Source organism: Staurois parvus, unplaced genomic scaffold (genome assembly GCF_062004578.1).
Source record: "Staurois parvus isolate SC_StPar_1 unplaced genomic scaffold, SC_StPar_1.0 ptg001320l, whole genome shotgun sequence".
Classification (NCBI taxonomy): Eukaryota; Metazoa; Chordata; class Amphibia; order Anura; family Ranidae; genus Staurois; species Staurois parvus.
The window spans coordinates 27,501-55,358 of NW_028319116.1; the positions used below are offsets into that span (position 1 = coordinate 27,501).

General features: G+C 47.2%; 1 long non-coding RNA gene across 1 annotated transcript; it reads left to right on the forward strand.

The window, feature by feature from the left end:
- The first annotated feature begins 17,436 nt into the window (after positions 1 to 17,436).
- LOC149437063 (uncharacterized) lies at positions 17,437 to 19,466 on the forward strand. The gene is made up of 2 exons (XR_016308190.1): positions 17,437 to 17,567; positions 19,160 to 19,466. It is a non-coding gene; the product is annotated as an uncharacterized LOC149437063 (long non-coding RNA).
- Positions 19,467 to 27,858: the final 8,392 nt, after the last annotated feature.

The window sequence follows — 27,858 nt, forward strand, 5'->3', positions numbered from 1 at the left end:
AGATGGATAGGAAGGGTAGCCGGGCGGCACATAGAGGAACCGCTCTGTGGATTTACCTCCTGCCGCCACTGAATGCCTGCAGGAGGGAGAGGAGGAGATGAGGGTATTCAGTGGCTGCAGGAGAGAAATCCACGAATTGGTACCTCTATGTGCTGCCCAGCTGCCACTCATAATCAGGCGGACCTGACCCACCAGTCAAATGCCCGGAGTGCCCTATGGCCAGTCCAGGCCTGCTCCTTTGCGTGAACCAAATGCCTTTGCAAACACAAATATTACCTTGTAAAAGATCATCACTGTGCTGTACATAGCCTGTGCAGAGAGTAGACCTGTGGAAGGGACCCAGCAGGCCCCACCCATTAAAGAAAACTACAGGAGGGGGCGGAGACAAGACCAGTCACCCCTCACAAAGAGAGAGGGCAGCAGTGAGCGGTCTTTATTCCAGGACGTCTTACACTGGATCATTGCACAGACCTGGAAGAAATACACAAATCCCCCGAGACTCAGGAAGAATCCACAGGACCAATGGATTTAGACAATATTTGCTTTACTGGGGGTTTTTTTCAGTCTTTTCAAAAATTTTAAAAATTATTATTATGCCATGAAGATCTTTGCTTCTGTTCTAAGGTGACAACACAGTGCCCCTGTCTCCCAAAAGTGTTTCTGTGTTGTCACCACCCTGGAGAGTGTGCATGTAGATAGAAAATGGCTGACAGAGGCTGCAGGAGATCAGCAGCACTGACTGAGATGGAAAGAAAAGATGAATAAAACTGAGGTTTATGGGGAAAAAATGGCAGTTACGATGCACAGAGCACACTCAACATCATCCAGTTCAGGTTAATAGGCCCTTTAATGGGCTCATGTTCTGTTCTACATACATCAGGATGTGATCTTCCAATCTGCAGAATGAAATGTTTTCCTTCCTTACATAAAACCGACGTGTTTGGGAAGTTGTATAACACGATGGAAAAGGGCAGCGAGATCCGGCGGCATCATGCAGACAGGACGGCGGTTTGGATCGGGTTCTGGAGGATGAGAAGCGGGACGTACGGATGACTTCAAACACGGCGGAAATTAAACTGATCTAATTGTGACAATTACAGAGTGTCGTGCGGGACGGTCCCAGCTGACGGAAGATTCTGCTCAGCAACAACAACATCAGCTGTCCGGCTGTCCAGAAACGCCAAATTCAGGCTGCAAATGTCAGCGCCGCAACCCCACCCCAAAACTGCCAGATGTGCAAGAAGAAAAATGACCGACAGTAACCTCAACCAACATCTGTTACATCAGGGCGAACAGCGGTCTGTCCAAATGGAGGGACACAGCGCCCCCCGCAGGACAGAGACGAAAAGACGGAGGGAAAGATATGTAGGATGTATGGATGGATAGATAGATAGATAGATAGATAGATAGATAGATAGATAGATAGATAGATAGATAGATAGATAGATAGATAGATAGATAATGATAGATAGATAGATAGATAATAGATAGATAGATAGATAGATAGATAATGATAGATAGATAGATAGATAGATAGATAGATAGATAGATAGATAGATAGATAATAGATAGATAGATAGATAGATAATAGATAGATAGATAATAGATAGATAGATAGATAGATAGATAGATAGATAGATAGATAATAGATAGATAGATAATAGATAGATAGATAGATAGATAGATAGATAGATAGATAGATAGATAGATAATAGATAGATAGATAGATAGATAATAGATAGATAGATAGATAGATAGATAGATAATAGATAGATAGATAGATAATAGATAGATAGATAGATAATAGATAGATAGATAGATAGATAATAGATAGATAGATAGATAGATAATAGATAGATAGATAGATAGATAGATAATAGATAGATAGATAGATAATAGATAGATAATAGATAGATAGATAGATAGATAATAGATAGATAGATAGATAGATAGATAGATAATAGATAGATAGATAGATAGATAGATAGATAGATAGATAATAGATAGATAGATAGATAGATAGATAATAGATAGATAGATAGATAGATAGATAATAGATAGATAGATAGATAGATAGATAGATAGATAGATAGATAGATAGATAGATAGATAGATAATAGATAGATAGATAGATAATAGATAGATAGATAGATAGATAGATAGATAGATAATAGATAGATAGATAGATAGATAGATAGATAGATAGATAGATAGATAATAGATAGATAGATAGATAGATAGATAGATAGATAGATAATAGATAGATAGATAGATAGATAGATAGATAGATAGATAGATAGATAATAGATAGATAGATAGATAGATAGATAGATAGATAGATAGATAATAGATAGATAGATAGATAGATAGATAATAGATAGATAGATAGATAGATAGATAGATAGATAGATAGATAGATAATAGATAGATAGATAGATAGATAGATAATAGATAGATAGATAGATAATAGATAGATAATAGATAGATAGATAGATAATAGATAGATAATAGATAGATAGATAGATAGATAGATAGATAGATAGATAGATAGATAGATAGATAGATAGATCAGGGTGAATGGCAGTTGGTCCAAATGCTGGGACACAGCGCCACCCGCAGGACAGAGATGAAAAAACAGAGAAAGATATGTGTGATAGATAGATCAGGGCAAACAGCGGTCTGTCCAAATGGAGGGACACAGCGTCCCCGCAGGACAAGAATGAAAAGACGGAGGGAAAGATATGTAGGATGTATAGATAGATAGATAGATAGATAGATAGATAGATAGATAGATAGATAGATAGATAGATAGATAGATCGATCGATCAGGGTGAATGGTGGTCTGTCCAAATACTGGAACACAGCGCCACCCGCAGGACACAGATGAAAAAAATGGAAGGAAAGATATGTGGGATGGATAGGTAGACAGACAGATAGATAGATAGATAGATAGATAGATCAGGGTAAATGGCGATTGGTCCAAATGGTGGGACACAGCGCCCCCCGCAGGACAGAGCTGGAAAAACAGAGGGAAAGATATGTAGGATGGATGGAAATATAGATAGGTAGATAGATGATAGATAGATAGATAGATAGATAGAGCGATCGATAGATAGATAGATAGATAGATAGATAGATAGATAGTCTGGAGGAAAAGAGATTTAATCTCCAAACATGGAAAGGTTTCTTCACAGTAAGAGCTGTGAGAATGTGGAATAGACTCCCTCAAGAGTTGGTTGTGGCCAGCTCAGTGGATTGCTGTAGGAAAGTCCTGGATTCTTTCTTGGATACACAGAATATAACTGGATATAACATTTATAGGTAAAGTTGATCCAGGGAATATCCGATTGCCTCTCGGGGGATCAGGAAACTATTTTTTCCCCTGCAGGAGCAAATTGGATCGTGCTTTGCTGGGGGTTTTTGCCTTCCTCTGGATCAACTGTGGGTGTAGGATTATAACTTTTTGTTTTTTGTTGAACTGGATGGACTTTTGTCTTTTTTCAGCCAGACTAACTATGTTATTAAGACAACCCTGGTCAGAGCCCAGAGGCAGTCTAGGAGGAGCTTCCCTTGGCTCGAAATTCACTTGCTCTGACAGGTAGTCAACAAGGAGAGATTCTGGTGGTTCTAGTGGTTCAACAAAACTCACAAAAAGCATTTATATTGCACCAGTGGGATCGCTGCGTCGGGGACCCCGGCACTGTGCAGGAAATGTGGGGCATGTGCCCAGAGTGCCTGGTGCTAGTGATGCCACTGTAAAACACTTGCTGCATCTTGTGCCCTTCATGGGGGTATGCATAGATACACTGGTGTGAACAAGGCCTAAGGCTGTATGTTCTATACCAGGGGTGGGCAACTGTGGCCCTCCAGCTGTTGGTGAACTACAAGTCCCATCATGCCTCTGCCTTTGGGAGTCCTGCTTGTAACTGGCAGTTTTGCAATGCCTCATGGGACTTGTAGTTCTACAACAGCTGGAGGGCCACAGTTGCCCACCCCTGTTCTATACACACCAAATTCAAACAATCCAAAGTGATTTTCTTTTTCAACATAATTCGTTTTATTATGCAGATTACATGGATGACATGGAGATCTACAACATGGAGAAGGTCTGTAGCCTCTTCCCCTGAAAGCCCAGATGGATTTCAAGTGTCCATTTTCTAAAACAACAATCAGCCACAAACAACAACCACATCACAGACCTCCGAGAGGTTCCTAGAAAAACACACAGCTCAAATGTCACGCAGAACAATTTGCTCCTTTCTGCTCATTTATTGTTCCACTTTCTCAGAAAAACCCAACAATTTATTTTGCTGGAGACAAAGAGAAACAGTTTGTGTCAGATAACAATCCGCCTTGACTGCTGGAGCCGTCCAATTTGTCCCCCCACTGAACCCCGGTAAATACTCAAGAGCGTACAACATGGATTTAAAATGGCCATGGAAGCCCTTCATTTATTACATGAAACAATTAACAATTTCATAACTAGCTTAAGATAAAGTAAACCAGATAAACAATGTATTGCCCCCCCTTCCTCAGGTTAGTTAGCTAGGTTTTTGTTACATGGAGGCTGAGTAGCAGCCTGGGGATGAGTCAGCCTGGGAGTGAGATAGAGAGGCCACCTCAGGACAGGCTAGGAGGCTCTAACAGGTCAGGGCTTCTGGAGCCCTCCCACTTCTCCAGAAATGTAGAGAACGTTCTGGAAGAGGGGTGGAGGAGCTGAGGAGTCCCAGATCTACATGTCTGGCCAATCCACTGGTAGGAGACTGGGCATGGCGTCCAGGGCAACTATCAAAAGTGGCAGAGCCTGTGCAGAGTCAGGTTAGTGTCGAGTGAAAGGGTGGAGTGTGGAGCCTGGAAGGTGGCCCAGGGAAGGGGCCTACCTACAGGCAGGTGCTGGAAAAGGGAATCTCCACTCAACCACCGTCTTCTAAAAGGGATATGTTAACCAGCAGGGAAGGAGGCAGCCCAACACAAGGCCTGAAGGCAACCACCAACCAAACAAGCTGACAGGAAGGACAGCGTGAGTACCCTTACACCCTCTGGGCCAGATAAGGGAAGAGGGCCATCAGGTGCAGTACCCAACTAGCTTCTGATCTGGGATTGGGCTAAATTGGCAGTTTCTGGGCCTCCTTGCCCAGGGAATGCCCTTTGAGCAGCTGGGTGAAGAGGAGGATTCATCTAGGGCCTGAGGAGGTACACTGGAGAGCTGGAATGCTCTTAAAGGAGAGGCTGTTTTGTCTCATCTGTACATAGCTGCTAAGGAGTTCGTCCTCAAGTTTGCAGTTTCCTTTGGCATCCCATACACCCCTCAACCCCATCCAAGTTATTAACCCCTTTATTAAAAAAATCACAAAACCAAGCTTAAGGACTGTTTACTGGCTCTGAGTGCAAAGCATGGAAGAAAATACGTGTTGCCTGGCTGTGCAGAGCTGTAGGGGGACCCAAAACTCAGCGACTGCTAAAGGGGTAGTGCTACAATAATATGACCACCGTTGGATTCTAAGAGGGTCTTTGGTGTCTTTTAGCCTAAGTATAGAAGAGTAATGGCAGAAGAAGACCAAGAAGTATATCACGTCTGCCTGGTGACGCACTACCTCTACTGAGATCTGTTCCAAGTATCAACTACTCTTTCAGTAAAAAAAAATACATTCCAAGCTTTCCCACTGCTAGTTTGAGGTCATAGTGGCCTCCTGAACATTATTCACTCCAGGGGCGGACTGACCATTTGGAAACTCGGACACTGCCCAAGGACCCGGGGTCAATATGGGGCCCCATGAGATGCCCCTGGTACCTTTTTCATAGGCTTTTTTGAGTTTGGGCAAGGACACAGGGGCCCCATGATCCCCTATTGCCCGGGGGCCCAATGAGTTGTCAGATTTACTCCCTTCATTTATTTAAAGGTTTCAATTAGAGATGTGCATGACGAAAATTTTGTTTAGTTTTGGATTCATCCGTTAGGTCATTCATTTCACTTCATCATATTCTCTACAGCATGTTAGAATGATTCATTTTTGGCTTTTGTTTCGCATATTTGTATTTGTTTAGTATATTCGTTGTTCCGTTGGAAGTTATTTCGGAGGATTCAGATTTATTCATTATGTCCTTATGTTAATTCAGCAACCTGCTTGTGACTTCGATGCAACTGGTTTGCAACTTTGGCTTTGGCCAGTCATAGCATTACAGAGTGATCATCTCCGAGATACGTCCATTCTTAACCTCTAAAACTACTAAGCAACTTCTTCCCTCCCTGGTTATCTCTCGCCTTGACTATTGTAACTCCCTCCTCGTTGACCGACCTCATCGCAGGCTATCCCCTCTTCAGTCTATCATGAATGCTGCTGCCAGACTCATCCACCTTAGTAACCGTTCCATATCTGCCAATCCCTCCACTGGCCTCCACTCAGTGTCCTCCACCCCTCTCTGCCAATCCCTCCAATGGCCTCCACTCAGTGTCCTCCACCCCTCTCTGCCAATCCCTCCACTGACCTCCACTCAGTGTCCTCTACCCCTCTCTGCCAATCCCTCCACTGGCCTCCATTCAGTGTCCTCCACCCCTCTCTGCCAATCCCTCCACTGGCCTCCACTCAGTTTCCACCACCCCTCTCTGCTAATCCCTCCACTGGCCTCCACTCAGTTTCCACCACCCCTCTCTGCCAATCCCTCCACTGGACTCCACTCAGTGTCCTCCACCCCTCTCTGCCAATCCCTCCACTGGCCTCCATTCAGTGTCCTCCATCCCTCTCTGCCAATCCCTCCACTGGCCTCCATCCCTCTCTGCCAATCCCTCCACTGGTCTCCACTCAGTGTCCACCATCCGTCTCTGCCAAGCCCTCCACTGACCTCCACTCAGTGTCCCCCTCTCTGCCAATCCCTCTTCTGGCCTCCACTCAGTGTCCTCCACCCCTCTCTGCCAATCCCTCCACTGGCCTCCACTCAGTGTCCTCCATCCGTCTCTGCCAAGCCCTCCAATCAGTGTCCTCCATCCCTCTCTGCCAATCCCTCCACTGGCTTCCCATTGCCCAAAGGATAAAATTCAAGCATTAACAATAACATATAAAACCATTTATAACTCCGCCCCAAATTACATCACCAATCTTGTCTCCAAATATCACCCAAACCGTACACTCTCTGCTCCTCGCACAACCTCCAGCTCTCTAGCTCCCTTGTCTCCTCCTCCCATGCTCATCTCCAGGACTTCTGCAGAGCTTCTCCCATCCTCTGGAACGCTCTACCCCAATTTATCAGACTATCGCCGACTCTGCCCACTTTTAGGCGATCTCTGAAAACCTCTCTTCAGGGAATCCTATCCTGCCTTCAGCTAATAATAGAACCTTCTATTCCTCCTACCAGTCCATCCCCCACAGTTACTACCTTTTGTACCACTAGCCCCTCCCTCTTAGATTGTAAGCTCCCAGGATCAGGGCCCTCCTAACCCTCTTGTATTGAACTGTATTGTTCCTAACCCCAGAAACCACTAAGCAGCTCATCCACTCCCTCATCATATCACGACTCGATTACTGCAACTCCCTCCTCACTGGCCTGCCTCGCCGCTGGCTATCCCAGCTTCAGTCGATCCTGAATACGGCTGCCAGACTCATTCACCTTTCCAACTGCTCCGTTTCCGCCACCCCCCTCTGCCAATCCCTCCACTGGCCTCCACTCAGTGTCCTCAACCCTCCTCTGCCAATCCCTCCACTGGCTTCCGATTGCCCAACGGATCAAATTCAAAATCCTAACACTGACATACAAAGCCGTCCACCATACTGCCCCGAACTACATCACTGACCTAATATCCAAGTACCACCCAACACGCACACTCTGCTCCTCACAAGACCTCCTTCTCTCTAGTTCCCTAGTCTCCTCCTCCCATGCCCACCTCCATGACTTCTCTAGGGTGTCACCCATCCTCTGGAACTCCCTACCCCAATCCATCAAACTATCACCTACTCTCCTCTCCTTTAGGCTCACCTTGAAAACCCATCTCTTCAGGGAAGCCTACCCCACCCCCTGATAATTCCCAACCTCCTCCACTCTTTCTACCACTCCATCCCCCACAGCTATTTCCTCCTGTACCACCATCCCATCCCTCCTAGATTGTAAGCTCCAAGGAGCAGGGCCCTCGAACCCCTCGTGTATCACATTGTATTGTTATTGTTCTGTCACATGTTCTGTCCCCCTTTGTAATGTACAGCGCTGAGCGAACTATTGGTGCTTTATAAATACTGTATAATAATATAATAATAATAATAATAATGTTATTAAACGTATAAAACCCTCTGAAGTTGCAAATGAATGAATGTGAATTAAATATGTTGTTTTCATTATACTTTATTTCAGATTCATTGAAATTTGTTACTATTGTGATTCGGAGATTCCGATTCATGCGAATCATAAAATTTTTGTCCAAATTTCGATTCGTAACTAAATGAATCATAATGTGTTGTTTCCATCATTTCCCCGTTTCTCTTCTTTCCTCTAGGCTTTACATATTAGGATCCTGCAGTCTCCCCTGATAAGTTTTATCTCTCAAATTGATTTTTTACCATTTTTGTTGCTGTCTCTGGACTTGTTCTATATTATCATTATCTGAAGGACAGACTATTTATCCTGTTATCAGCCGCACCCCACTGGCTCAAAGACTGCTCCAACTTGATCGTTTTTCGCCTTCCCAATTGACCGAACCTCAGTAAAGATAACCAATACAAAATATAGAACCACCATACCCAGGGGTGTATTTACCACAAGGCACTTGCCGAGGGCGGCATTTTTCAGGGGGGGCAGCATCTCCCCTCAGAAGAAGGGTTCTAAGAAGGGACACGTGTGCCATGGGAACCAGGTGGGATCCAAGAGAGGCTGAGGGCAGCTTGATGGTGTATGTAGAGCCTGATTCTTGTTCCTGGGGATGTCTGGAGCTTTGAAGATGAGTGTCTTTCTCTCTATCACCGGGAAGGGGGGGGGGTAGTGGAAGGCTCTCCTGAGTAGGGGGGCAGAGGTGTTGTTGGTCAATGTCAGGCTCTCTCAGTGGGTGGGGGAGGGGGGGCGTTGGTCCGTGTCTGTTGGGGCAGACGATTTTTGTGTTGCCTAGAGCAGCACAAAACCTAAATACACCACTGATCATACCACCAGATGGGCCCCACATTTTGTAACCATCCCACTATTCCTCAGACCCCCAAAAAAAACCCTTACCTACCAAGGTGCCATGATACCTTCCTATCTAATATGATCCATATGACATACAGGAACCTGGGGGGAGCTGGTCAGACAACTCTATACACTTGTCTATCTTTCTGGAATGATTTTCCAACAATCACCATAGCTCCTACCTTTTTGACGCCTTCGAAATCACGTGACCAACATTCTCCAATCAGGAAAGTACCTACATGGTACTAAAAAAATGTTTAACTCTTGCTTGGCACTATTCCTCCCCTCGGTCATGTAGCCCCCCACTGTCAATCGTATTCCTCCAGGTCTGTCCATAATTCCCCTCCTTCTGTTGTGGAAAGGAGGTGTTCCTGACAATGCGGAGGGAGATGAAATATGGTGACCGAGGTTAAGCAAAATCGAAAATGTTTAACTGTCCCAAAATTTAGGCCAATACTGTATTGGGAAATCTCAGCAAATGTCACCATTTTTGTTGAAATGCATTGGAGTCAATAGGGAAGGTGACATTAAGTTGGGTTTGGTAGTTTTGTAAGGATGCAATGGGTTGTAAATGCATCCTATCCCTGACTTTGCTCCAGATGCCAACCCTCCTTAGGCTCAAAGTTCAGATACACCAAAAAAAAGGTGGTAGTGGGTGTGTTGCTAAGGCTATTCTGTGGCATGAGCTCTAAGAACCAGTCAACAAGTTCATTAGCATATGAATAGGGGAAGACCAGTGTCAGGGTCCTGTCCACGGCAGAGGTTCTGGAAGACCTGGCAGTTCTGCCAGTACTCTGCATGGCCGCAGAAGGACACATCAGCCTCAGTCTGGTGCCAGACGGCCTTTATAAGGAGGCTCATCACTTCCTCAAGTTGCTGGATGATCTCTAGCTCCCAGTGCCCTGGTCCTGGTTCCTGTGACTTGACCCGTGATCTCCTGTTACCGACTCGGCTTGCTCCTGGACCTGTCTACTCTGCTTTGCCCCTGATCTGACCTTGGCTTGGCTTACGGATACTCTCTCTCTCTCTCCTCTGTGTATGACCTCGGCTATCCCATCTGACTACGTCTGCTCTGATTCCCACCTGGTACCTGACCTTGGCTTGAACCGACTACCCAGTAAACATCTAAATCCCGGAAGGGCTTGCATACCACGCAAAGGCTCCTCCTGTCTGAAGACCTATCTCCGTGCACCAGCTGTGCTTCTGAGTGGACCACCAACCAGCACTCCTACTGGCGACCTGTGCAACTTTGGGCCTGACTCCTGCTGTCCCACTCTCAGGGGAATCCGGAATGTAGCCACAAGGGAAGCCCTCTCTCCATTGGCCTCCATCACCAGGTACGTGATACCCGGCTTCCAAAAACAATACATGATAACCAAAATGCATGCATATGTATGCTAAAAAAAATCACTAAAGTGTTACTAAACCCCCAACAGTACAATCAATCTGTAGATGCAGTAAAGCGTGTTTGTTATACTCACTGTGGAACCTAAGGGGCTAATCCTCCGCATTGTGTAAAAAGGATGTTTAATCCTGTCTTCTCTGATCCTCTCCTATTTAAAATATTTTTCATATATTTTGTAATATATAAAAAACGCATTTCAACATACAGTATATATTGAAATATATTTTGAAATATATTGAATATGGCCAAAATTTTAGTATTTCACATATATGTCAATATATTTGGGAAGAATATTTTAAAAATATATTTAAAATATATTTTTCTTCCATGTGGGAGGTAAGGCGGTGAGCATGCACCCCCTACCCGGAACTGCAAAATCACGTGTATATATACAGTGGGGCAAAAAAGTATTTAGTCAGCCACCAATTGTGCAAGTTCTCCCACTTAAAAAGATGAGAGAGGCCTGTAATTGGCATCATAGGTAGACCTCAACTATGAGAGACAAAATGAGAAAAAAAATCCAGACAATCACATTGGCTGATTTGGAAAGAATTTATTTGTAAATTATGGTGGAAAATAAGTATTTGGTGAATATGAAAAGTTCATCTCAATACTTTGTTATATATCTTTGTTGGCAATGACAGAGGTCAGACGTTTCCTGGAAGTCTTCACAAGGTTGGCACACACTGTTGCTGGTATGTTGGCCCATCCTCCATGCAGATCTCCTCTAGAGCAGTGATGTTTTTGGGCTGTCGCTGGACTTTCAACTCCCTCCAAAGGTTTTCTATGGGGTTGAGATCTGGTCACTGGCTAGGCCACTCCAGGACCTTGAAATGCTTCTTACGAAGCCACTCCTTCATTGCCCAGGCGGTATGTTTGGGATCATTGTCATGTTGGAAGACCCAGCCACGTTTCATCTTCAATGCCCTTGCTGATGGAAGGAGGTTTGCACTCAAAATCTCACGATACATGGCCCCATTCATTCTGTCCTGTACATGGATCGGTCGTCCTGGTCCCTTTGCGGAGAAACAGTACCATGCTTCACAGTAGGTATGGTGTTCTTTGGATGCAACTCAGCATTCTCTCTCCTCCAAACACGACGAGTTGTGTTTCTACCAAACAGTTCTATTTTGGTTTCATCTGACCATATGACATTCTCCCAATCCTCTTCTGGATCATCCAAATGCTCTCTAGCAAACTTCAACTTGGACATGTACTGGCTTAAGCAGGGGGACACGTCTGGCACTGCAGGATCTGAGTCCCTGGCGGCGTAGTGTGCTACTGATGGTAGCCTTTGTTAGGTTGGTCCCAGCTCTCTGCCGGTCATTCACTAGGTCCCCCCGTGTGGTCCTGGGAATTTTGCTCACCGTTCTTGTGACCATTTTGACCCCACGTGGTGAGATCTTGCGTGGAGCCCCAGATTATCAGTGGTCTTGTATGTCTTCCATTTTCTAATTATTGCTCCCACAGTTGATTTGTTCACACCAAGCTGCTTGCCTATTGCAGATTCAGTCTTCCCAGCCTGGTGCAGGTCTACAATTTTGTTTCTGGTGTCCTTCTACAGCTCTTTGGTCTTCACCATAGTGGAGTTTGGAGTGTGACTGTTTGAGGTTGTGGACAGGTGTCTTTTATACTGATAACAAGTCAAACAGGTGCCATTGATACAGGTAATGAGTGCAGGACAGAGGAGCCTCTTAAAGAAGAAGGTACAGGTCTGTGAGAGCCAGAAATCTTGCTTGTTTGTAGGTGACCAAATACTTATTTTCCACCATAATTTGCAAATAAATTCTTTCCAGATCAGCCAATGTGATTGTCTGGATTTGTTTTCTCATTTTGTCTCTCATAGTTGAGGTCTACCTATGATGCCAATTACAGGCCTCTCTCATCTTTTTAAGTGGGAGAACTTGTACAATTGGTGGGGACTAAATACTTTTTTGCCCCACTGTACATGATTTTGCACATCCATGCCGCCCTGTAGCAATATTTCTGCTATAGAGCGGTGTGGAAACATACGTTTCGGTTTCAGTTTTTGGAAAAATGCATCCTAAATTTTAGGTTTTCAGTCCAGAATTTTCATTTTGGTGCACCACTAGCAGCTACTTGTCCCTATTCCCCACCGTTTCTGACACAGAGGGGGGGATTTACTAAAAATGGATCACTCGGAATCTGGTGCAGTTTGGAATGGTAACTGATCAGCTTCTAACTTCAGCTTGTTCAGTTGAGCTTTGACAATAAAACCTGGATGCTGATTGGTTTCCATGCAGCGCTGCACCAGATTTTACGCCATGCAGGTTTTAGTAAATCAACCCCCCAGAGGTTCATTAAAAACCCATGACAGTATGTACCGCGTCCGAGGTGGTGTAGTATTCCTGCACCGAACGGACAGTCCTATGGACCGGAGTACGTTTTCAGCGTCAGAACAGAACTCCGACCTCCTCGGAGATGGGATGGCAGGAAGTCACCTTCATCTTCAGCCCGGAATGTTGACCTTCTCCTGAATACGATGAATATTTGATGGAACTCTCAATTTCCTTCCCGACGCAGAGAATGAATGAGATATTACTTCACTTGTGCAGCGCATCAATAATTCACCGCGGCAGCTCTGAAGACTGATACATTATGAATACTATATGGATATATACTGTATACTGGATGCCTAGAGATAGGACTTTGAAGATATAAATAGCATCCCGTCCCATCATTTATATGCGTTTTGTTCTGATCGATCTTCTTCTATTCTTTGTTGGGTATTACATCGCCCTCCAGCAGCCCAGCACAGGATATAGAAAATATACATTTAATTGTAAGCACCCATGTATCAGCCATCTGTAATATTTAACCCCTCGCCTACCGGGCACTTTCACCCCCTTCCTGCCCAGGCCAATTTTCTGTCACATTTGAATGACAATTGCGCGGTCATGCAACACTACCCATATGAAATTTGTAGCATTTTTTTCACACAAATAGAGCTTCCTTTTGGTGGTTTTTAAGCACCGTTGGGTTTATTATTATCACTCTAAACTAAAAAAGACCGAAAATTTTGAAAGAAACAACCTTTTTCTTTGTTTCTATTACAAAATGTTCCAAACAGGCAATTTTTCTCCTTCACTGATGTGTGCTGATAAGGTTGCACTGATAGGCAACACTGATGAGGCAGCACTGATGGGCACTGATAGGTGGCACTGATGGGCACTGATGAGGCTGCACTGATAGGCAGCACTGATGGGCACTGATGAGACTGCACTGATGAGGCTGTACTGATAAGCAATGATAGGCAGCACTGATGGGCACTGATGAGGCTGCACTGATAGGCACTGATAGGCAGCACTGATGGGCACTGATGAGACTGCACTGATGGGCACTGATGAGGCTGCACTGATGGGCAGCACTGATGAGGCTGTACTGATAAGCAATGATAGGCAGCACTGATAAAGACTGATGAGGCAGCACTGATGGGCACTGATGAGGCTGCACTAATAGGCACTGAGAGGCAGCACTGATGGGCACTGATGACACTGCACTGATGGGCACTGATGAGGCAGCACAGATAGGCATTGGTGAGGAGGAACTGATGAAGCTGCACTGATATGCGGCACTGGCATTGATGAGGCACTGACGAGGCTGCATTGATGGGCACTGATAGGTGGCAATGATGGGCACTGACAGGCAGCACTGAAGGGTGCTGACTGGAAGCACTGACTGATGTCACTGATAGGCGGCACTGACTGGCACAGATTAGCAGCATTGCTAGACACTGATGGGCAACACTTTTGGGCACTGATGAATGAGATATTACTTCATATGATGCCCTTCCAAAATTGGATGACTGTGCTGTAGCCGTCATTCAGCTATAACACGGTCAAGAAGTGGCTAAAGGGGTTGTAAACCTCAGACATGAAATATAAACAAAGCATATCCCTCTATAGTGTGTACGTGTCTCAATTTAGAGCACTAAGTGTCATTTCTATCTGCTGCCTCCTTCCTCTGCTATCTGCATGAATCTGACAAGTTTTCCTGACACCAGGAGAAAAATGGTGACAGAGGAGGGACCTCCAGCACACAGCTTGTGACTGACAGCCTCAACTATTTTCATGTGTGCTGGGTGAAGGAGGTTGTGTCCCTTCCCTCCAATCAGCTTTCAGAGCTCTCCTCACTGAGTGTAACTTCAGCTGTCTGTCCCCTTTTTTTTCTGACAGCTCAGACAAGTTTTTCGAATTCTGGACATTGAGCAGCTGTAGCTGTAGAGGGCTAAAGATAAACAGGTACAACTTAAGTAGGAGGATTTGTTTCATCTCTATGTATCATCTCAGGCCAGTCACTTCACTGGGTATATGTAAGGCTTTACAACCCCTTTAAGGCAAACAGGCCTACTGGTACACAATGCTAGTGGCACAAGGGACTGAGTGTAGGTAACAGAGTAGTGTTCCAGAGTTCTTCAGGTGGATCTGACATGAGGCATAGCACAGCAGGGGAGTATTTGTACCAAAAACCAGAGGCTGATAGTGGTCAGGGCAGGTGGTAGACAGGCTGTATATACACTATATTGCCCAAAGTATTGGGCCCGTCCCCCAAATCATTGGGTTCAGGTGTTCCAATCCCCTCCATGGACACAGGTGTATACAATCAAGCCCCTCGGCATGCAGACGGCTTCTACAAACATTGGTGAAAGAATGGGTCGCTCTCAGGAGCTCAGTGACTCCAAGCGTGGTCCCGTGATAGGTGGCCACCTGGGCAATAAGTCCATCCGTGACATTTCCTGGCTACTAAATATTCCACGCTCAACTGTTAGTGGGATTATAACAAAGTGGAAGCAACTGGGAACAACAGCCACTCAGCCACCAAGTGGTAGGCCACGTCACATGACAGGGCGGGGTCAGCGCATGCTGAAGCACACAGTGCGCAGAAGTCGCCAACTGTCTGCAGAGTCAATAGCTAAAGACCTCCAAACTTGGTGTGGCCTTCAGATGAGCCCAACAACAGTGTGTAGAGAGCTTCATGGAATGGGTTTCCATGGCCGAGCAGCTGCATCCAAGCCTTCCATCACCAAGTGCCATGCAAAGTGTCGGATGCCGTGGTGTAAAGCACAACGCCACTGTACTCTAGAGCAGAGGAGACGTGTTCTCTGGAGGGACCAATCATGCTTCTGTCTGGCAATCCGATGGATGTGTCTGGGTTTGCCGGTTGCCAGGAGAACGGTACTTGCCTGACTGCATTGTGCCAAGTGTAAAGTTTGGTGGAGGGAGGATTATGGTGTGGGGTTGTTTTTCAGGGGTTGGACTTGGCCCCCTAGTTCCAGTGAAGGGAACTTTTAAGGTGTCAGCATACCAAGACATTTTGGACAATTTCATTCAAGAGTTTGGGGATGGCCCCTTCCTGTTCCAACATGACTGCGCACCAGTGCACAAAGCAAGGTCCATAAAGACATGGAGGAGCCAGTTTGGGGTGGAGGAACTTGACTGTCCTGCACAGAGTCCTGACCTCAACCCCATAGAACACCTTTGGGATGAATTAGAGCGGAGACTGCGAGCCAGGCCTCCTCCCCCGACATCAGTGCCTGACCTCACAAATGTGCTTCTGGAAGAATGGTCCAACCTTCCCATAGACACCCTCCTAAACCTTGTGGACGGCCTTCCCAGAAGAGTTGAAGCTGTTATAGCTGCAAAGGGCGGGGCCAACTCAGTATTGAACCCTACGGACCAAGACTGGGAGGCCATTAAAAATCATGTGCGTGGAAAGGCCGGCGGTCCAATACTTTGGGCAATATAGTGTATGTGTAAAGCTCTGTGTAAATTGATGGCACTATATAAGTACCCGAAATAAATAAATATAAGCCCTGGTTCACATTGGTGCGGCTTAGAATGAGACTTGTGAAGCGCAGTTGCATGACCAGTGAAATCAAATTATGTTCAATGGTGGACGTTCCAATCCGTGCAATTCAAGATTCTGCAACTTTGAAAAAGGTCTCTCCTCCTTGGTCATCCTTCCTGCCTAAAAACTCTCCTCCTAATCACTCTGCCTCCTCTATCCTGCAGAGTGCACAGCTTTGATGAGACCTGTGGTCCTCTTGAAGTTCCCTCCGGTGTCCAGAACGCTGGTGACCCAGAACTGGTAGCACCCGCCGGCCTGCCTCTTCCCGTTGCATTCCAGCGGCCGAAACCAATGCCGCCAAGCCCCCGCCGGAAATTCTGCCTACCAGCTTAGCATCCCCCTCCAGCTGGGCCTGCAAGACACCACAAGAAGCCGCCTGACTGCTTCCCTAGGTCCAGGCCCCGGGAGACCCACTCCCTTCCAAGCCCATAGACATGACAGGGACTCCCTGGCTGGCCATCGCTCCACTGAGCTGGGAGGGGACAGAAGGCGCTGGAACCCCCCCAACCAACGGAGGAAGGAGCTGGGCTGGTCCACACACACACCTCCTGCGAGGTAAGTACTGCCACCCCCACTGGAGAGAGCGCAGCCCCCATAACCCAGTTTCCTGCAGCACTTCCACTATAGTCAGAGGAAACACCATAACTGAGGGCTCCACTGAGCTGGGAGGGGACAGAAGGCGCTGGAACCCCCCCCCAACCAAGGGAGGAAGGAGCTGGGCTGGTCTACACACACCTTCTGCGAGGTAAGTACTGCCACCCCCCACTGGAGAGAGCGCAGCCCCCATAACTCAGGTTCCTGAAGCACTTCCACTATGGTCAGAGGAAACACCATAACTGAGGGCTCCACTGAGCTGGGAGGGGACAGAAGGCACTGGAACCCCCCCCCAACCAAGGGAGGAAGGAGCTGGGCTGGTCTACACACACCTTCTGCGAGGTAAGTACTGCCACCCCCCACTGGAGAGAGCGCAGCCCCCATAACCCATGTTCCTGCAGCACTTCCACTATGGTCAGAGGAAACACCATAACTGAGGGCATGGTGGAAGAGGCGTTCCCTGTGATTATGGGAGGAGCTGCACTCTCTCCAGGTGCTGTCCTGAAAGGCGAGGAGAGAAGAAACCCAGTTTGCTATGCTTCAGTTATGAATGAACACAGTAAGTGCGTTTTAGCTCCCTCATTTTGTGTTCTATTTTTGTTCTCCGAGTTCGATCTTTCGTTGTACTTTGTATCTCGGCTCCGTCCTTTTCTCCTCAAGCCGCATTGTTGCACGGGACAGAGCGGCTCCGACGCTGCTAGCAGGCAGGACGGGACTCTGGAGGGGAGGCGTGAGCGGCCCGTGTGCCAGGTATGGAAATGTGAAGTGGGTCACCAGCTGTTCCTCCTGTCATCTGGCGTGACGCGGGAAAGGCGGATGATGAATAACATGTGGGATTTGCCGGGCCCACAGCAGCTGGCCACCACGTGCCTTCCCCCTTCCTGCAGTATTGAGACTCCGCTGGCCAAACTTCTCCTCGCTCTCCAAGGCTGGCAGAATTTCACAATTGTTTTTGGAAGCGGCGCAAAGCCTCGGGCCAAAGCGTTCTCATGTAAGAGCGCGGAGACCCGCCATCAAAGCGGAGGAAGGAGGAGATGGCCGACGCTCCGTGTACAGTTTGGCTTCTTTTATATGGCAACGACCCACCTAGACGATGGAAGGATGCCGGCCTTTGGGAGCCCTCAGGGAATATAGACCAGTAAATGTGTCAAAATAGAACTTACAGTCCGTCGCAGAGCGGATTTTGGGTTTTTTTTTTTAAGGCTCAATAAAGTATTACCTCTCACAGAGTTCACAATACCGCCCCCCCCCCCCCCCCCCCCCCGACTCTCCAGAAGGACAGCACCATCTTTAATCAGGCATCAACCAAGGCTACCATCTACTTTGTGGTGGCTCAGAGAAGATGTGTAAGTCCAGGTGCCAATACGGTAGGGATGCACCGAAATTTCGGCTGACAAATTGTTTCGGCCGAAATAAGCCCTTTCGGCATTGTGCCGATGTAAAAAGAACGAACCGATACGGGTGCCGGAAATGTGCTTCGGCTGGTGCAGGAGAGGAGAATGACAGAGAGTAGGTGCCGCTGCATCTTGGTTCCACCCTGCTCCGTTCTGACCGTGGAGAGATGTGGGTCACGCTGAGCCCTCCTCCTACAGTTGGGGGGTCCTGACACCCATCCCATGCACAGCCGGCGCACCTGACACCCATCCCATGCACAGCCTGCACACCTGACACCCGTCCCATGCACAGCCTGCACACCTGACACCCGTCCCATGCACAGCCTGCACACCTGACACCGTCCCATGCACAGCCTACGCACCTGACACCCGCCCCATGCACAGTCCAGCGCACTTGACACCCTGCACACCTGTCCCATGCACAGCCTGCGAACCTGACACCCATCCCATGCACAGCCTACACACCTGACACCCATCCCTTGCACAGCCTGCACACCCGACATTCATCCCATGCACAGCCTGCACACCTGACACCCATCCCTTGCACAGCCTGCACACCCGACATTCATCCCATGCACAGCCTGCACACCTGACACCCATCCCATGCACAGTCCAGCGCTGCTGACACTCATCCCATGCACAGTCCAGCGCACCTGACACCCGTCCCATGCACAGCCTATGCAACTGACACCCATCCCATGCACAGCCTGCACATGTTTTTGCCATCTCTCTGATGGGTTTGTTTTGTTTTTTTCAGCCTAATGATGGCTTCCTTCACGGATAGTGACAGCTCTTTGGATCTCATCTTGAGAGTTGACAGCAACAGATTCCAAATGCAAATAGCACACTTGGAATGAACTCTGGACCTTTTATCTGCTCATTGTAATTGGGATAATGAGGGAATAACACACACCTGGCCATGGAACAGCTGAGAAGCCAATTGTCCCATTACTTTTGGTCCCTTAACAAGTGGGAGGAACATATGCAAACTGTTGTAATTCCTACACCGTTCACCTGATTTGGATGTAAATACCCTCAAATTAAAGCTGACAGTCTGCAGTTAATGCACATCTTGTTTGTTTCATTTCAAATCCATTGTGGTGGTGTATAGAGCCAAAAATGTTAGAATCGTGTCCATGTCCCAATATTTATGGACCTGACTGTAGATCCATACGGCTTAGTTTTCTTGGTATGGATTTAAATGCAGTCCTATGATAGCCAGTGTGTCCATGCATATGATGGTGTTTAGCAGTGCATTCCTGCAATGTGTTCAAGTCTGTGGAAAAAATGCCCCAGTTTAAAGAATTTATTTTAAAAATGCCCTAGTATAAAGAATTTCTAAAAAAAAACTCTATTAAAGAATTTATTTAACAAATGCCCTAATACAAAGAATTTATTTTTAAATGCCCCAGTACAAAGGTATTATTTAAAAAATGCCCCAGTATAGAAATAATTCATTTAAAGAAAATGCCCCAGTATAAAAAATGATTTTTAAAAAATGTCCCAGTATAAAAAATTCATTAAAAAATGCCCTAGTATAAAGAATTTATTTTAAAAATTTCCAAATATAAAGAATTTATTTTAAAAATGCCCTAATATAAAGAATATAATTTAAAAAAATTCCCCAGTATAAGCAAATTATTAAAAAAATGGCCCAGTATAAAGAATTTATTTTAAAAAAATGCACCAGTATAATGAATTTTCAACAACAAAAAAAGCCCAGTATAACACATTTATTAAAAGGGCCTAGTATAAAGAATGTTTTTTGTTTTTTTTAAAAATACCCTAGTATAAAAAATGTATTAAAAAATTCCCCAGTATAAAGAATTTATTTAAAAAACACCCCAGTATAAAGAATGTTATAAAACTCCCCAAGTATAAAGAATCTATTTAGAAAATGCCCTAGTATATAGATATTACAAAAATATAATGCCCTAGTATAGGGGTGTCAAACTCAATTTCATCAAAGGGCTGCATCAGCACTACGGTTGCACTCAAAGGGCTGGTTACAGAGTGCAGGGTTGAGGAGTGTGCTGAAAACAGAGGGCAGAGTTCAGGAGTGCGCCATGTACAGAGTACAGGGTTGAGGAGTGCGCTACATACAGAGTGCAGGTGTTATGATCCGCCAGGTGGTGCCTCTGGCTGCCCACTTGACAGACCTACCCGAAGCGTGGAGTCTAAGTCCCGGTCTGTGCTTTCACCAGGGCCCCTGATGGTGGGGATGGACTTGTAACAGACCAGGACCAGGTCACGACCTCTGAGCAGGCCCACCAGTGGCAGAGGGAACCTCCGGGGATGTATAGGTACCGGGAGAGCCAGATGTGAGGAGGCCGGCAGGACCTAGCAGGATGGATCACGAGCAGTGGTCCCGTGGGGTAAGCGAGGTACAGAATTGGCAGGTGGAGAGTAGTCAGGTCACACGCAGGGTCAGCAGGATAAGTCAGTCCGCAGAGAGGTCAACCAAGCCGGGGGTCAGGAGAGGAGAAGGCAGAGTAGTCAGGGCAATCCGGGTCAAACACAGGAGAAGGCAGCGTAGTCAGGGCAATCCGGGTCAATATCACAGGTTCAGGAATTCAGGATCACAGATAGACCTTGCAGCAATCTGTGACAGTGCAGAGCATCTTTAAATATTGCGCCCTGCTCTGTCATTGGCCGCCCAGGACGCGCCTCTGGCTGTCATTGGCCACCCAGGATGCACCCGCGGCTCCCACTGCGCATGCGCAAATTCCTGTCAGCTGCGGCCTGCCGGGACCTGGTGCTTGTATCCCGGCGCGGACTGCCGCTAGTGCGCGTGCACCAGGGTAGGCGCCGCGGCAGTCCCTGACAGCAGGGTTGAGTAGTGTGCTGAAAACAGAGGGCAGAGTTCAGGAGTGCGCCATGTACAGAGTACAGGGTTGAGGAGTGCGCTACATACTGAGTGCAGGGTTTAGGAATGTGCCACAAACAGAGGGCAGAGTTAAGGAGTGCGCCATGTACAGAGCACAGGGTTGAGGAGTGCGCTACATACAGAGTGCAGGGTTGAGGAGTGTGCTACATACAGAGCGCAGGGTTGAGGAGTGTGCTACATACAGAGTGCAGGGTTGAGGAGTGTGCTACATACAGAGCGCAAGGTTGAGGAGTGTGCTACATACAGAGCACAGGGTTGAGGAGTGTGCTACATACAGAGCGCAGGGTTGAGGAGTGTGCTACATACAGAGGGCAGAGTTCAGGAGCGTGCCATGTACAGAGTACAGGGTTGAGGAGTGCGCTACATACAGAGCGCAGGGTTGAGGAGTGTGCTACATACAGAGCGCAGGGTTGAGGAGTGTGATACATACAGAGCGCAGGGTTGAGGAGTGTGCTACATACAGAGCACAGGGTTGAGGAGTGTGCTACATACAGAGTGCAGGGTTGAGGAGTGTGCTACATACAGAGCGCAGGGTTGAGGAGTGTGCTACATACAGAGCACAGGGTTGAGGAGTGTGCTACATACAGAGCACAGGGTTGAGGAGTGTGCTACATACAGAGTGCAGGGTTGAGGAGTGTGCTACATACAGAGCGCAGGGTTGAGGAGTGTGCTACATACAGAGCACAGGGTTGAGGAGTGTGCTACATACAGAGCGCAGGGTTGAGGAGTGTGCTACATACAGAGCACAGGGTTGAGGAGTGTGCTACATACAGAGTGCAGGGTTTAGGAATGTGCTACAAACAGAGGGCAGAGTTCAGGAGTGCACCATGTACAGAGTACAGGGTTGAGGGGTGCGCTACATACAGAGTGCAGGGTTGAGGAGTGCGCTACATACTGAGTGCAGGGTTTAGGAATGTGCCACAAACAGAGGGCAGAGTTCAGGAGTGTGCTACGTACAGGGTTGAGGAGTGCGCTACATACAGAGAGCAGGGTTTAGGAGTGCGCTACGTACAGAGCGCAGGCTTTAGGAGTGTGCTACGTACAAAGTGCAGGGTTTAGGGGTGCGCTACTTAATTATGTACGTACGTGACGTGCCTAGAGCCATTTCAGAGCGTGCGCGTACACCCACAAGTGCGTAAATTCATTTTGGTGGCTATATTAAAAGAATATAGAATGACAAATTGTGTGTACCTTTCTAAACCCCGTACACACACACACACACACAAACTTCCCATTATGTGCATTTTTCATTTTGCCGAATCTTCCTTTCAGTTTTTGGCGGTAAAATCCAACGTTGACAGGTGTCATTTAACTGATGGGCCCTAAAAGTCTTGGCTTCGCATACATTTTTAGTACATTGTGTCCATTGATGGTGGATGAGTGAACATCACGCAAAGGTACAAATTGTTACAAAGTCCCGTGACACCCTTCGGGGAAATATGTTGGAGTTCTACAGGTGTGAATGTGCGCGCAGCGTGGGACAGATGGAGGAAGCGGCTTCGAGTGAACGATCCTGGCTCTGTGACAGCCCACTGTTGGCCCCGCTTTTGCCAATCAACGTAATACATCTCATAAACATCTGTGCACCGACTTTACGAGCCCAAATATACCTAGAAATATAATTCCCGGAAACAGATGGCGCAGCAAGGAAAATACGACCAGAGTGGCAGGTGCGGCTCCTCGCTCTTTGTAATGAATCCAGTTTACGAGGGAACACGTCAGATGCCTTGTATGCCATTAATATTCCAATTCACTCCTAATGAATAGTCATTACACCTCCTGCGCCGCATTACAGGGATTAAACAAGACATAGAAATTACGAGGATCAGAAGACCGAAAAAAAATATCCACTTAGGAACTTAGAAACATGCAATCATCATTCGTTCTAGAGTAACGTTTCTTAACATGGAGGAACCCTTGAAATGACTTTCACGTCTCAGGGAACCTCTGATGGACAGCAAGGGACCCCATTACATTGGTGGTCAGTGAAATGCTCCTTTCCATTGGTGGTAAGTGGGAATAATTCTCCTTATAATGGTGGTCAGTGGGAGGAATGTTCCTTACATTGGTGATCAGTGGGAAGAATGCTCCTTACATTGGTGGCCAATGGGAAGAATACTCCTTACATTGGTGGTCAGTGGGAAGAATGCTCCTTACATTGGTGGTCAGTGGGAAGAATTCTCCTTACATTGGTGGCCAGTGGGAAGAATTCTCCTTATATTGGTGGCCAAAGGGAAGAATGCTTCTTACATTGGTGATTAATGGGAAGAATTCTCCTTATATTGGTGGTCAGTGGGAAGAATGCTCCTTACATTGATGGTCAGTAGGAAGAATGGTCCTTACATTGATGGTCAGTAGGAAGAATGCTCCTTTCATTGGTGGTCAGTAGGAAGAATGGTCCTTACATTGGGGGTCAGTGGAAAGAATGCTCCTTAAATTGGTGGTCAGTGGGAAGAATGCTCCTTACATTGGTGGCCAATGGAAAAAATGCTCCTTACATTGGTGGTCAGTGGGAAGAATGTTCCTTACATTGGTGGTCAGTGGGAAGAATGTCCCTTACATTGGTGATCAGTGGGAAGAATGCTCCTTACATTGGTGATCAGTGGGAAGAATGCTCCTTACATTGGTGATCAGTGGGAAGAATGCTCCTTACATTGGTGGTCAGTGAGAAGAATGCTCCTTACATTGGTGGTCAGTGAGAAGAATGCTCCTTATATTGGTGGCCAAAGGGAAGAATGCTCCTTACATTGGTGGTCAGTGAGAAGAATGCTCCTTATATTGGTGGCCAAAGGGAAGAATGCTCCTTACATTGGTAGTCTATGTATGATGGGGTCTCACAGCTTGCATTTTTAAATAAGCCTATAATATGAGCTCTTTGGACACCCCATTCCAAAACCATGGCCAATAGTATCGATTTGTCCTCCCATGGGCATTAATATGAATTTGCCCCCACTTTCCATGGCCAGTAATATGGAGTTGCCCCCCTTTGTGGCTATACCATCTTCCACCCTTCTGGGAAGACTTACACAGGATTTAGGTGTGTCTGTGGAAATTTGTGCCCATTTGTGAGGTCAGGTACTGATGTTGGATGAAAAGATTCACAATCTCCATTCTGATTCATCCCAAAGGTGCTCAGTAGGGTTGAGGTCTGGGCTCTGTGCAGGACTCTCGAGTTCCTCCACACCAAACTGGCCAACCCATGTTTTTATGGAGCTGGCTTTGTACACAGGGGCACAGTCATGGTGGAATAGAAAAGGGTCTTCACCAGACTGTCACCACAAAGCTGAAAGACACAATTGTCTACAATGTCTTTGTATGACGTAGTATTAACAGGACCCATCAATGGAGACACCTGAACTCTATCACTTGGACAGGGGTCCTCATACTGTTGACCACGTTTTCCCCAGTGACACCAGACTTTGTGTTGAACGCTGTAACTGGTTGTTCATTCTTGGGTAACTGAGGATTATCTGCCTATTAATTCATTTGAATGTATCTTATCCGCCTTTAATTAACGACTTTCATCGAATTTGATTATCTGTCAGTGTGTTGATCACAGCCTTGTAAAAAGCTTTGTTACATATTCACCTTCTCTTTTTTTAAAATCAGCCTCCCTGAAAGTTACACTTCTCAAGTTTGGAGTTTTAGTGATTTTCCAGAATTTATAATGCCGGAGGAAGGAACCTAACAGTTCCCTAATATCTGCATCTTTAATAACTTGAGTCAGCCAATAAAACCTAAAAACTTTCTGCATAATAAATAAAGGAAATGGGCTGAAATGAAAATATAAAATGTAAAATGAAACTTCCTATTTTTCCGGTGGGGTAATTCTGGGTGGTCGTTTTACATGAGAATTTGCAGCAGAAGAGACGTCACTGTCCCCCATACATTAAGGGTGAAGCCTCAGGAGGGTCACCATTCATTGTGATGCAGGGTATGATGTGTGGTGCCGGGAGGTGTTGAGTGGTTCCATGCTGAGACTGAAATGAATTTGGATCGGAACTGGCAGCATTAGGATCGCATCAAAGTCTCACGGGTCATTTTTCATTTCTCACTGACAAGCCAGCGAGAGAGTTTTGGAGTTCTTTAGTTAATTTAAAGTAAAGGGAAACAAAATGTGTTTTGAACGAGTTGTTCACATGAAACTCTTTTGATGTGACTTTGACATTTTTACTTGTTTGCTGTGCCGTATTTCCAAGTTCTTCCTCTACAGACTGCCCTCATGTCAGGCAGACAGGTAATCTCCCATGATATACAGATGCCAATATACACCGTAACACCAAATACTGTACTAGGCAGACCTGTAGATTCCCTTCTAGGTGATATATAGTGTGTGTGTAGAGAGAGAGAGAGAAAGAGAGAGAGAGGGGGGGGGAGAGAAGAGTGCCAGGGCAGACACAAGAGGAGAGGGTGGGAGGAGGAGGGGCAGAACCAGCTTTCTCTCTCCTCTCCAGTCTGTGGTGCTGGGGGTGGGGGGGGGGGGGGGGGACTGTCAGCACTGGCTCTGGCCTGTGGGGGAGATACTCTCTCAGCTCAGAAACCCCAGGGGTCCGTCTATCCTGACAGATCCCTTGCTCGGTGCCTCATACTCCTCTGCTATACTCGGTGCCTCATACTCCTCTGCTATACTCGGTGCCTCATACTCCTCTGCTATACTCGGTGCCTCATACTCCTCTGCTATACTCGGTGCCCCATACTCCTCTGTTATGCTGTACTCGGTGCCTCATACTCCTCTGCTATACTCGGTGCCCCATACACCTCTGCTATACTCGGTGCCTCATACTCCTCTGTTATGCTGTATTCGGTGCCCCATACTTCTCTGCTATACTCGGTGCCCCATACTCCTCTGCTATGCTGTACTTGGTGCCCCATACTTCTCTGCTATACTCGGTGCCCCATACTCCTCTGCTATACTCGGTGCCCCATACTCCTTTGCTATGTTGTACTCGATGCCCCATACTCCTCTGCTATACTCGGAGACTCATACTCCTCTGCTGTACTCGGTGCCTCATACTCCTCTGCTGTACTCGGTGCCTCATACTCCTCTGCTGTACTCGGTGCCTCATACTCCTCTGCTGTACTCGGTGCCTCATACTCCTCTGCTGTACTCGGTGCCTCATACTCCTCTGCTGTACTCGGTGCCTCATACTCCTCTGCTGTACTCGGTGCCCCATACTCCTCTGCTGTACTCGGTGCCCCATACTCCTCTGCTGTACTCGGTGCCCCATACTCCTCTGCTGTACTCGGTGCCCCATACTCCTCTGCTATACTCGGTGCCCCATACTCCTCTGCTATACTCGGTGCCTCATACTCCTCTGTTATGCTGTACTCGGTGCCTCATACTCCTCTGCTATACTCGGTGCCCCATACACCTCTGCTATACTCAGTGCCTCATACTCCTCTGTTATGCTGTACTCGGTGCCCCATACTCCTCTGCTATACTCGGTGCCCCATACTCCTCTGCTATACTCGGTGCCTCATACTCCTCTGTTATGCTGTACTCGGTGCCTCATACTCCTCTGCTATACTCGGTGCCCCATACACCTCTGCTATACTCGGTGCCTCATACTCCTCTGTTATGCTGTACTCGGTGCCTCATACTCCTCTGCTGTACTCGGTGCCTCATACTCCTCTGCTGTACTCGGTGCCTCATACTCCTCCGCTGTACTCGGTGCCCCATACTCCTCCGCTGTACTCGGTGCCCCATACTCCTCCGTTGTACTCGGTGCCCCATACTCCTCCGTATACTCGGTGCCCCATACTCCTCCGTATACTCGGTGCCCCATACTCCTCTGCTGCACTCCGTGCCCCATACTCCTCTGCTGCACTCCGTGCCCCATACTCCTCTGCTGCACTCCGTGCCCCATACTCCTCTGCTGCACTCCGTGCCCCATACTCCTCTGCTGCACTCCGTGCCCCATACTCCTCTGAATACTCCGTGCCCCATACTCCTCTGCTGCACTCCGTGCCCCATACTCCTCTGCTGCACTCCGTGCCCCATACTCCTCTGCTGCACTCCGTGCCCCATACTCCTCTGCTGCACTCCGTGCCCCATACTCCTCTGCTGCACTCCGTGCCCCATACTCCTCTGCTGCACTCCGTGCCCCATACTCCTCTGCTGCACTCCGTGCCTCATACTCCTCTGCTGCACTCGGTGCCCCATACTCCTCTACTGCACTCCGTGCCTCATACTCCTCTGCTGCACTCGGTGCCCCATACTCCTCTGTATACTCGGTGCCCCATACTCCTCTGCTGTACTCGGTGCCCCGTACTCCTCTGCTGCACTCGGTGCCCCGTACTCCTCTGCTGCACTCGGTGCCCCATACTCCTCTGTATACTCGGTGCCTCATACTCCTCTGTATACTCGGTGCCTCATACCTGTCTGATCTTGCTGACACACACGACCCTGACAGATAAGGAAGGCGGGGTCTGCAGGCAACGTGGGAGTGGCCAATGGCCTATGATCGCTGTGTATGAGCAAAACACGTGACCCCGCACGGTCAAGGGCTGGTGACGTAACCGGGAAAGGCGGTCTTTATGAAGAGGACACGCCTTTTAGGTGTTGCTTG